Source organism: Peromyscus californicus, unplaced genomic scaffold, assembly GCF_007827085.1.
Source record: "Peromyscus californicus insignis strain IS unplaced genomic scaffold, ASM782708v3 Scaffold_5__1_contigs__length_169319896, whole genome shotgun sequence".
In the NCBI taxonomy this organism is placed as follows: domain Eukaryota; kingdom Metazoa; phylum Chordata; class Mammalia; order Rodentia; family Cricetidae; genus Peromyscus; species Peromyscus californicus.
The window spans coordinates 133839125-133851673 of NW_026294573.1; the positions used below are offsets into that span (position 1 = coordinate 133839125).

At 35.4% G+C, this 12549-nt stretch overlaps 1 protein-coding gene across 11 annotated transcripts in view; it reads left to right on the forward strand.

Annotated features, from left to right (window-relative positions):
• Sntg1 (syntrophin gamma 1) overlaps positions 1 to 12549 on the forward strand; it is a 728018-nt gene that overhangs the window by 303644 nt on the left and 411825 nt on the right. For 2 of the 11 annotated variants that reach the window (XM_052717744.1, XM_052717747.1), the window contains exon 2: positions 2368 to 2490. The exons of the other annotated variants lie outside the window; for them this stretch is intronic. The gene's annotated coding sequence lies outside the window, so the exon portion shown is untranslated. The remainder of the gene's footprint in view (positions 1 to 2367; positions 2491 to 12549) is intronic. 11 annotated transcript variants of the gene reach the window in all.

Genomic DNA, 12549 nt, shown 5'->3' on the forward strand with positions numbered 1-12549 from the left:
TACCAAAAGGCTGGCCTCTCATAGTTATTGATTTAAAAGACTGTTTCTTTTCAATACCCTTACAAGAAAAAGACAGAGAAAGATTTGCTTTCACAGTGCCTACTTATAATAATTCTCAACCGGTTAAAAGATTTCAATGGAGGGTTCTCCCACAGGGAATGTTGAATAGCCCAACTTTGTGCCAATATTTTGTAAAACAGCCATTAGAAGTGGTACGTAAAAAATTTCCTAAATCTATAATTTATCATTATATGGATGACATTTTATTAGCTGATTCAAATGCAGATACTTTAGAAAGAATGTTTGAAAAAGTAAAGAAAATTTTGCCTTGCTGGGGATTACAAATTGCTTTAGAAAAGGTACAAAGAGGAGATTCTATTAATTATTTAGGATATAAAATAGAACTTCAAAAAATTAGACCTCAAAAAGTGCAAATTAGGAGAGATCGACTACAGACTCTTAATGACTTTCAAAGATTATTTGGAGACATTTCTCATCTAAGAACTATTGTTGGGGTAAAAAATGATGAACTGAATAATTTGTTTAAAACCTTAGAAGGTGATAAGGACTTAAATAGTCCAAGAGAATTATCACCTGAAGCTGAGAAAGAATTGGCCTTGGTAGAAAAGAAAGTACATGAAGGGCACGTAGATCGTATTGATCCAAAGCTGGATTGCATTTTGGTTATTTTACCTTCTAGGCATTCCCCAACAGGAATATTAATGCAAAGGGAAGATATTATATTGGAATGGATATTTTTACCAAATAAACCAAATAAAAAATTAAAAACTTATGTTGAAAAAATCTCTGACTTGATTTGGAAAGGAAAATTGAGACTTCGTCAATTAGCAGGAATAGACCCAGCAGAAATTGTCGTACCTTTAACTAAGGAGGACATTGAAAAATTATGGATAGAAAATGAAGCTTGGCAAAAAGCTTGTAGTAATTTTTTGGGAGAAATTAACAGCAAATATCCCAAAAGCAATAGAATTGATCTTATAAAGAGAGCTGATTGGATCTTGCCTCGAATTGTGAGGAAAAAACCCATATCTGGAGTTCGTACATTTTATACAGATGCCAACAAACAAGGAAAGGCAGGTTACAAATCAGAAAATTTAAGTAAAGTGGTTCAAAGTCCTTATAATTCAGTTCAAAAATCAGAATTGTATGCTATTCTGTTGGTATTAATGGATTTTTCAGAACCTCTCAATATAGTAACTGACTCTCAGTATGCTGAAAGAGTAGTATTACATATTGAGACTGCAGAATTTATCCACGATGCTTCAGAATTAACTTCATTATTTATTCAATTACAAGATACAATCAGAAAACGGAGTCATCCTTTATATATAACTCACATCCGATCCCATACTGGTCTGCCAGGCCCTCTAGCACAAGGCAATGATGAGATTGATAAATTATTGATAGGAAATGTGCTGGAGGCCTCAGAATTTCATAAAAAACATCATGTAAATAGTAAAGGTTTAAAAAAGGATTTTTCCATAACCTGGCAACAAGCCAAAGAAATAGTAAAGAAATGTCCTACTTGTTCCTTCTACAATCAAACACCATTACCAGCAGGATGTAACCCAAAGGGTACTCAGAGGAATGAAATCTGGCAGATGGACGTGTTTCACTTTGCAGAATTTGGAAAACTGAAATATGTACACCACACTATCGATACTTATTCAGGATTTCAATGGGCAACTGCTTTGAGTTCTGAAAAAGCTGATTCTGTAATCACTCATTTGCTAGAAGTTATGGCCATTATGGGTATACCTGCACAAATCAAAACTGATAATGCTCCATCATATGTCTCTGTTAAAATGAAACAGTTTTTTGCTTATTATAATATAAACCATGTTACAGGTATACCACATAATCCTACAGGTCAAGCAGTTATAGAAAGATCAAACAGAACTCTAAAGGATATGCTAAATAAACAAAAAGGAGTAACAAAAACCCCCAGAAATAGACTACATAATGCTCTATTAACTTTGAATTTTCTCAATGCCAATGAGAAAGGAACAACAGCTGCAGAGAGACATTGGATAATAGAAAAAACTACAGAATTAAATCAACCTATATACTTTAAGGATGTGCTGACCTCAGAATGGAAACCAGGGTATGTGTTACGTTGGGGACGAGGTTTTGCTTTTATTTCTACAGGAGAAGATAAGCTGTGGCTACCATCAAAATTGATAAAGGTTCGATTTGAACAAGAGAGACCTCTTAATTAGAGGAGGTGATAGTTCATCAACTATCGTAAACATCCAATTTAAACTAACTTACACCAGTAACACATGCCTTTTCATTTAATCAGATAACTTGTCAAAAAGGAACATCCCCAAAAAACCTTGGGGAAAGGTTTTTGTTTTTGTCTTTTAGGAGAATGAAGGTTAACGAATTTGAAGAACACTGGACAAATGAGACAACTGAAGAAAAGGAACAAATCATCTATCCTAAGAAACAGAGTGAAATGGCGTATGGGTATGTTATCTAAAAAAATTTTATGTCTTCCTAAATGTTTGTTTCTGCTTTTCTTTAAAGATTTAACACTATTTAACTTCTAATAGTCCCAGTTCAATTAAAATTTAAAGCTGACTTTGGAGTTGGAGAATGGCTCTCTCCTTCTTTAAACTCAAGCATGTTGTTAAAAGGAAAATGCAAACTCCCTGTATCATGCCAGAGGAAAAGAGCCATCTTCTGCTATGGGACAGGAGAAAAGCCAAATTAATTAAGGGACTATTCTATTACGAATCTCAACTCTTTGATTCTATTCTGATTCTTTAAACTTTTCTTAAAGTATGAATTTTATATCAAAATTTACAAGATCAATATATATAGATATATATACATTTTAAACTTTGTTAAGATATAAATGGTCATATAGAGTACTAACTAATTCTAAAAAGTCGCATATATAGTCTTTGTGTTCGAGTCTCTTATCAGTTTTTTGCAGGAAATCACAGTTAGGCCTAACATCAACTGAAGTCTCCAGGAAGAAGATGGGGCCCCACAACAACAACAATTCCACGTGGACAATAATAACATCACTAAGCTGACAAACATCATCTACAGATCAGCTTTGAACTACAAAGTGCTCAGAGCAATTTTAAGAAGAGCTAGCTGAGATGATCCAGTCTCAAAGACTACTTGAATAAGGATTTGAGATAAACCCTGAATTTTGGCATTATACACAGACTGGATAACGAAGGATATATTTACCTTTCCTAGAATTTGACAATTAACCTAAAATTTTTCTTTCAGGATAAAGATACCTTCGCCCATACCCAGCAGGAAGCAATTTCAAGAATACGACGCCCACATTCCCAAAGAGGTGGTGTGGGGCGGTTGGTTTTTTTGGTCTTTTAATGGGTTTTGGGTCTGGGATAATTTTCATTGATTAGGGGGGTTGGTTACAAGTTGTTGTCAAGGGTTAGGAAAAAGGCTAAGCAAAGGAGATTAGATTTAAGGTTCTTATTAAAAAAAAAAAAAGAAAGAAAGAAAAGAAAAATGTAAATACTTTACATTGGATTGTTTTATATTGTATACAAATTATATATATTGAAATTGATATTGTTAGAAAATGTTATATATATTTTTCTAATTGTACCGTTCATCTAACAATGTAATGCAATTTTCTGATCCTTGAATGTTATTACCAACTATTAGGATATAAAGAAATGAAAGTTAGTAGTTAGATATTATAATAGAACTTGTAGTTATATTAGGTATGTTTTCAAGATTGAGTAGATATATTTTAGATAGACAGGTTATCTTCAAACCCTTCAGAGATCTACAGAATATGGCATTTAAAATGTTTTAATAACTTAGAAAATTTTTCTTTTTTGTTATGACTATGAGACATGTCGGCTCCTGGCAGTACCAATCTACTTCAGAGAAAATATGGGCATTGAAGAAACTGCATATGGAGTTAACTTTCATTGTGGCAAAAGTTAGCCACTGGACAACAAAGTATCCTCGAATCAACAGGACAAAATGGACAGACAGGACATAAAACAAAGGATTACTGATTCTTGCCAAAACAAGTGTGGTTATGGCTTTATCAAAAGGCATCTTCAGAGGCCAGGACAATATGGCACCATCCCTGAAGTGGCCTTCGCAATTCGAAAAAGGTACAGTGCCCTTTTCTTCGAAGGCAGCTGAACAGGCAGTGGGCCGATGGCCTCTGATGTGCAATGGAATAGCAGCTGAAACAGTTATTCTTGAAGAGTAACTAAGCTCACGCCTCTCAATAGTAGACTGGCATTTGATGGAGGGATATGGAGAAGAATGGGATGCTGAGATGAAGCCATATATACACAGCCAGGAAGAATGGACAGCTGAGTTGGAAAACCATCAGCAATTTCCAGAATTTGAAATCCTGAATCATGACATGACACTGGTGGAATTCAGGTGTTTCTGGTACATGGACTACTCTCACTCAATGTGAGGTTGAACTGTTGACCTTGTGTACATCCTGCTTCACAAATGAGTCTGTCGGATATGCTGGGCCTATAGGCTGAAGATGATGCCCCAGCACTTCGGAGAAACCTCAGGTGACTGTCCAGACAGCTGTCTGTTTCTGTCAACTCACAAATTTTTTGGAGGTTGCTTATGTGCACTTCCTGTTTTTATTTTTGTTAGCTAATATTATTTCCTTCTTGGGTCTCTGAGGGAGTTGAAGATTAGTTAGTTATAGTTGAAGGTTAGTTAGTTATAGTTGAAGATTAATTAGGATACATTTTGGACTTACCAAAATAGGATAGATAATGAAATTATTTTCTCTGAATTTGTCAAATACAAATGGACTAGACATTGTTTAGGTATTTATTACTTGTATATATTGTATATAGTTATTATCCTTTTGTATATAGTTTTTCTTATATTAGTTATAAGCTTTTTCTTTTTTTCCTTTTTATTAAAATAGAAAAGGGGAAATATGGTGATATTTTATTTGTATTAAAATGTTATTTGTATGTTAATAAATAAAGTTGCCCGGGGGTCAGAGCTATTAGCAAGCCATAGGAAAGCAGGGCAGTGGTAGCGTACGCTTGTAATTCCAGCACTTAGTAGGCAGAGCTGGGTAAGTCTCTGTGTGTTCAGGGATACAGCCATTATTGGATACACATGCCTTTAATCTTAATACCAATCATGGAAAACCTGGAGGCCTATACAGACAGGCTGTGAGGAGGCGGTCATGTGGTTGGGTTTACAACCAATGAGAAGGCAGGACAGGAACTCTATATAAAGACTTTAACACAGGGGTAGCTCTGGTTCGGAGAGGTAGGACCACTGCAGGAGGAAGGGTAAGGTTTTGGCTCTTAGCTCTGACCTCTTGGCTTTCTTCTTTGCATTGGTTCTGTGTTTATTGTTTGATGGGAAGGTTGGATACGTCTACAGTTCTCATCTCAGTATGAGAACATTTCTATTGCCCTGGTGGATTTGTAGCAAGATAAACTTTCTTGGCCCTTTATATTCTTTGTGTTTTTATAATAAGGTCCATGTGTGTGAATTTCTGTGCTTGGTTGTATCTTATATAAGATTTTATTCTTCTTTAGTCTAGTGAAGATTATGCAGCCAGGCCCAAGAGTATGGGGATGACATTAATAGGACAGGTTCTAAGGAATCACCAGGGTAAATCCTAGCACAGATATGTAAATTGGGTTAAGTCTGGAATTTGGATGTGGAGTAGTTGGAACACTATTTGGAATAAGCAGCTCACCAAAATTGACCTCTGCATAGAATATATAACTAGGTCTATATCTTGATATTGATGAGAGTACAAGGATTGGTTCCAGGGAGAACAACAGACTAGACATGGGCACATTCAGTGCTACCAGTGGTAGATCAAGTAATTGGATGTGGTGGTGTTGGTAGTGGGTGCTAGTGTCATAATGGTGGATAAGGTTCTGGTGCTCATTGAAGGATGGGCTAACCATAAAAAGGATGGAAATGGTGAAGTCTAGACAGATGAAACTGAGCCTGCAACTAGAATGTGTGACTTTCATAAGGGCTGGAGGTTGAAAGGAATACAGGAAGACCACATTTTAGGAAATTCACTGAGCATTAATTGAACTAAATCTCAGCATAGAGTGTCATATTTCAGCATGTTCTGGAGGTTCGATGTGACTTGGGGTGCTGGTATTGTGTAAGAAGAGAGAGAGTGCAGATATCTTATCTGCATTCCTGACATATTTTTCTATGAATCCCATGGAGGAAGCAAGATAGAAGTCAGCAGTGGAGATGTGCTGAGAGGAGTAGATGAAACATATGATGTGGTAAGGTTAGCAGTATCCAAGAGAAATTAGAATGGATTGGGGAAGCAAAAGAGCTGGTAGCCTTCCTGAGCCTGTGATGTGTATGGAAGCTGTGGGTGTGCCTTTTAAAAATCAGCCTTTTTTTCATCCATATGTTCCAAGTGAATGGAGATTGACTGAGAAAGAGGGCTGAGGCTAGATGTGGCAGGCCCAGGGATATCATAGTGAGACCAGAATGAAGTAGGAGAAGGAGGAAATAGGTCTTAATATGCAAAATATATATGAACAAAATAAGGAATAATGTTTTACAAGCCACATATTTCTGGAGATAAACAGGTCATACTACAAGAGGAAATGAAGAAAAAAGTGAAGAAATGAAGAAAAAAGTGAAATTAAGGTCAATGTGATTTATATAAGTGTTCCTATACAAGGTGTCATCATACATCAAATATTGAAACATTCAGTAAAAATGATTCAGTTCTATTAAGAATGTGTTTCTGGCTATCACCAATAGATAATTTCCCCATTTGTTTCTATATCACAGAAAGACACACTTGATTTTTCTTCAGTTCTGATAAGGCTCTTTCAGAACACAAGATGAAATCACTACATCACCAGAGTAACAGATGAGATTGAAAATTGAATTTCAGGCATTTTTGAGAACATGACTCAAAATGCATGGCCCTAGTAACTGGGCTAATTTATGTGACTTACTTCTCTCAATACCATTCCTAATGCATAAGTTTTTGATTTATCTAATTATCTTGAATTTCAATGTTATGATGTCTTGTATTTGCTTAATACTGTACCATTCACAGGATAGTCTAGAGAGATTATTTTATATTTTTTTCACATTGTTATTTGGAAATATGTATATGCTACTGATTTTTTTTCATAATTGATGAGGTTGAAGACCATGTGGTTCATTTTTAAAGTCAAGACACCTTTAAACAGAGAAGCTGGCACTAAAATTCCATCGATAAAAATACATTAAGTTGAATGAAAATAAAACATAGCATATCAGAATTTGTAGGATTCATGTAAGAGTTTCTGACTTAGTATAAAATGCTAGGTTAAAAAGATTTTCTGAAAAAGAAAATCCCAAAGGAATGATGCAGTCTACTTGATCAGATATGATCTCAAGCAGAAATATGTTCAAAATACATTACTCTTACTGATGGGAATTTTGTTAAATTATCTGGGAAGGTGAGTTAAATACTTTACTTCTTTGGGAAGGAATGCTATTATTTCCCTTGAACCAGAGCTCAGTTCTCAATGATATTATTCATTTAAAAATAGCACCAATTCACTATAATTTATCAAAGCTACAAAACTTATACTCTAAAAACAAAATTAAAAAAACTTCGAGTTAAAAATTGCAGCAGAGGATCTAAAATGTGCTACTCCTATGAATTAAAAGTGTAAATATTGTTTATAAAGCAGTGTTCTTTAGTTTACATACATTTTAAACCATATTAAAATCTCAATTTCTTTGGAAAAAATAGACAAGCTAATTGTACAATTTGTAATTAAATGCATGGGTCTTAGAATAACTAAACTGATCTTAGAAATGAATAAAAAGAATAGGAGGATTTATAGTTTTTGCTTTAAACCTTACTGTGAATAGCCCTGACAGTTCTGGTTTTCTGGTAGGTTTACATATGGAAAGGATTGGGAGTCATGCAATAAACTCCCACTGGCAATCAGTTTCTTTTCACTAAGAACACCAAGACAAATAGAGAAATAACCATTTGCTCCTCAAATGATGTTAGGACAACTGTACAGACACTTGTAATTTAATAAGCTTGAACCCCCTACTCACAGTACATTGAAAATTTTATTTAAATTTGTAGTCAGGAGTTTTTCTGTGTCCTTCCTGGTCTGCAGCCACTCAAATCCAAGTAAACACACAGAGGCTTATATTAATTAAAACTGCTGAGCCGTTATCTCAGGCCTACCACTGACTAGTTCTTACATTTAAAATCAGCCCATTTCTGTTAATCTACATGTTACCACATGTTCCATGGCTTTACCTGTGTGCCATTACATGCTGTTCCCTGGATGGTGGGTTGGTGTCGCCCAAATCAGCCTTCCTCATCCCAGAATTCTCCTTGTCTGCTTATCTCACCTATACTTCCTGCCTGTCTACTGGCCAATCAGCATTCGATTAAAGTAGTGTACAAAAGCATTATTCCACAGTATTTCCCCTTTTCTGTTTAATTAAAAAGGAAAGTTTTAACTTTAACATAGTAAAATTACATGTAATAAACAGTTATTAAGCAAGAATTACCATTACAATATAGTCTATTTGTATTTGGTAAATTTAAAGAAAATATTTTATTTTTCTTATGTTTGTGAGTCCAAGGTTTCATATCTACCTTATCTCTTATCATAACCAAAGAAAACCATAATTATAACTATCTAGTCTTCAACTACATCAAAGACCCCAGAGGATATAATATTACCTAAGTAAACAGGAAATGCATTATAAGCAACTTCCAAAATTCTAGAAATGATAGACAGCTGCCTTCCTGAACAGTTATCCAAATTTCTTCTGTAATGTTGGGGCATATATCGGCAGCCCACAGGCCTAGAGTTTTTTAGTTCCTTTTTCCTGTGTCATGTAGAATATTTGACAGTCTTCTCTGGGAAGTAGGAACATGGACCATCTCACCTTGTATAGTTCAGTGATTACCTTTGTATGGGTCCTGCATGTCAAGTCAATACTAAATTTTATCAAACAGTCTAGGCAAGAACAGTTTCTTGCTCAAATGGCTATTTTTGCCAAGAAGAAGACAAACTCCATATGGAGTGTCTTAGATGCCCATCTTTCTCTTTGAAGTAAATCAGTGCTACCAGGAGCAGATGGATCTCATTGTCCAAAAGCTCTAAGTTTTTAAAACATTTCTGTAGGTCTTTGAAGTGTTTGAAGATTACCTAATTGAATTATATCTCTCTATATATATACTTAGAGAACTTAACATGATTATAAGTTTGACTATCATAGAAGACTAATTTTTAATCTTTATTTCTTAATTATTCATTACAATTTAAATGAAGTACATTAAACAAGAGTAGAAATATACATACAGTATAACAAAATTAAATGTGTATCAATAAACTAAAATCTATGTCAATGTAAAATATTTTAAACAAGTTGCTCTTTAAAAGTAGGTTCAACAATCCACCCTTTTATCCTATCATATCTGTATCCTATATTTCCATATCATATCCCCCTTTCTTCTTTTAGACAGATATTGATTATGACCAACAACAATGTATAACCAACAAACTAAACAAAGACATATATTCATAATCCATTTTTGTATAAATGTGGGTGTAGTGTTCTAGGCTACTTTCTGCTGATAGTGGGTGCTGGTAGTCTTATGGGGATCCTGAGATAATTCTAGAAAATGGTCAAGTCCTGGGAAGACTGGCTATAACCTTTGTTGATAGGTACCATCTGTTAAGGTTTAGAAGATCTGACTTGATCAAATCTGATCCATCTTAAACTGGAATAAATCCATAGAGTCTTGCTTCCTGTGGAAACACAAACAGAGCCTCCTTTCCAAAGCAAAATATCCTTAGTCCAAATTTTGAAGTCAAGATAGCTATAAAACATACATATTGGCTTAACTCATCAGACTTTACAATCAAATATATTTTTGAAGAATACATCTCCTTCTCAGCAACCCAAGGAACCATCTCTAAAATCAACTACATACTCAGTCAAAAAGCAAACCTCAACAGATACAAAAAAATTGGAAAAACCTCCTATATTCTGTCAGACCACCATAGATTAAAATTAGATTTCAATAACAACAAAAACTGCAGAAAGCCTACAATCTCATAGAAACTGAATAATGCTCAACTGAATCACCAATGGGTCAAGGAAGAAATAAAGAAATAAATTAAAGAATTCCTAGAGATCAATGAAAATGAATATACAAAACACAAACTTATTAGACACTATGAAAGCAGTACTAAGAGGGAAATTCATAGCACTATATGCCCACATAAAGAAGTTGGAGAAATCTCACACTAGTGACTTAACAGCACACCTGGAAGCTCTAGAACAAGAAGAAGCAAAGCAGGAGGAATAGATGCCAGGACATAATCAAATTGTGAGCTGAAATCAATAAAATAGAAACAAAGAGAACAATACAAAAATCAATGAAACAGAGTTGGTTCTTTGAGAAGATCAACAAGATAGATAAGCCCTTGTCCAGAATAACCAAAAGGAAGAGAGAGAACATCCAAATTAGCAAAATCAGAAATGAAAAGGGAGACATAACAACTGACAATGAGGAAAACTAGAGAATCATCAAATACTTCAAAGACCCGCACTCCAAAAAATTGGAAAATCTAAAAGAAATGGACAATTTTCTGGATAGGTACCACATACCTAAGTTAAATCAAGAACAGATAAACTATTTAATAACCCCTAAGGAAATAAAAATAGTCATTAAAAGTCTCCCAACCAAATAAATCACAGGACCCGATCATTTCAATGCAGAATTCTAACAGATCTTCAAAGAAGAGTTAATACTAAGACTCTTTAAATTGTTCCAAACAATAGAAACAGAAGGAATGTTACCAAACTCCTTCTATGAGGCTACTATTACTCTGATTCCCAAGCCAAATAAAGAAACAACAAAGAAAGAGAATTGCAAACCAGTCTCCCTCATGAACATTGATGCAAAAATACTCAATAAAATATTGGCAAGCAGACTTCAAGACACATCAAAACAATTATCCACCATGATCAAGTAGGCTTCATCCCAGAGATGCAAGATTGGTTCAACATATGAAAGTCTGTCAATGTAATACACCATATAAACAAACTGAAAGAAAAAAAGAACATGATCATTTCATTAGATGCTGAAAAACCTGTGACAAAATCCAACACCTATTCATGATAAAGATCCTGGAGAGATCAGGAATACAGGGAACATACCTAAATCTAATAAAGGCAATTTATAGCAAGCCAACAGCCAACACCAAAGTAAATGGAGAGAAACTCAAAACGATTCCACTAAAATCAGGAACAAAACAAGGCTGTCCATTCTGTCAATATGTATTCAATATAGTATTTGAAGTCCTATCTAGAGCAATAAGACAACAAAAAGAGATCAAGTGGATACAAATTGTAAAGGAAGAAGTCAAACTTTCACTATTTGCAGATGACATGATCATATACATAAGTGACCCCAAAAATTCAACCAATAAAAACTTACAGCTGATAAAAATCTTCAGTAATGTAGCAGGATAAAAGATTAACTCAAAAAAATCAGTAGCCCTCCTATATACAAATGACAAATGGGCTGAGAAAGAAATCAGAGAAACATTACCCTTTACAATAGCCACAAATTATGTAAAATACCTTGGGGTAACTCTAACTTAGCAAGCGAAGGACCTGTATGTAAAGAACTTTAAGTACATGAAGAAAAAAATGAAGAAGACATCAGAAGATGAAAAGATCTCCCATGCTCTTGGATTGGTAGGATTAACATAATAAAAATGGCAATCTTGCCAAAAGTAATCTACAGATTCAATGCAATCCCCATCAAAATCCCAACACAATTGTTTACAGACCTGAAAAGAACAATATTCAACTTCAAGTAGAAAAACAAAAAACCCAGAATAGCCAAAAGAATCCTATACAATAAAACAACATCTGGAGGCATCACGATCCCTGATTTCAAGCTCTACTATACAGATACAGTAATTGACCTGTCCCGTGGGCCAGGTTATTGGGGAGACCCGAGGAGGCACCTCCTGAAAGATCAATGGGGGCGAGAGAGAAAGGAGACCAGGCGCATAAGGGAAGACAGAGTCAGTCTGAGTCATGTCAAGGTCTCATTTATTGACTGGGTATTGAGGCTTATAAACAGGGCTTCAGGCAGGGAGGGGGAGCAGAGGAAGCAAAAGGAGAGAAGAATGGAAAATTCCTAAGGAAGGGTGAGGTCACTTTGGTACCAGGCCCGTGCAGCTGGCTGGTTAGCATGTACTCCAGGAAGTTGTACAGCCCGCGGTTAGGCCAGGAACCTGTTTTTGCAAGGTTTGATAAAGTAAGGAAGGTCACACAAAATTCAAGACACAGCTGTCTGTAGTTGGGCCCCAACAGTTCCCCCTCTTTTCTCAAAAATGGACCAAGTCCATTGTGATCGGGGTGGCTAGGGTCCAAGAGAGTCCCTGTCTTAGGCTACACAGGGGGCTTCCCACGCTTGGCAGTGTGCCATGTTGAGCCAGTCTTGACGACCTCTGTACGCTGTTGTCTCCGGCG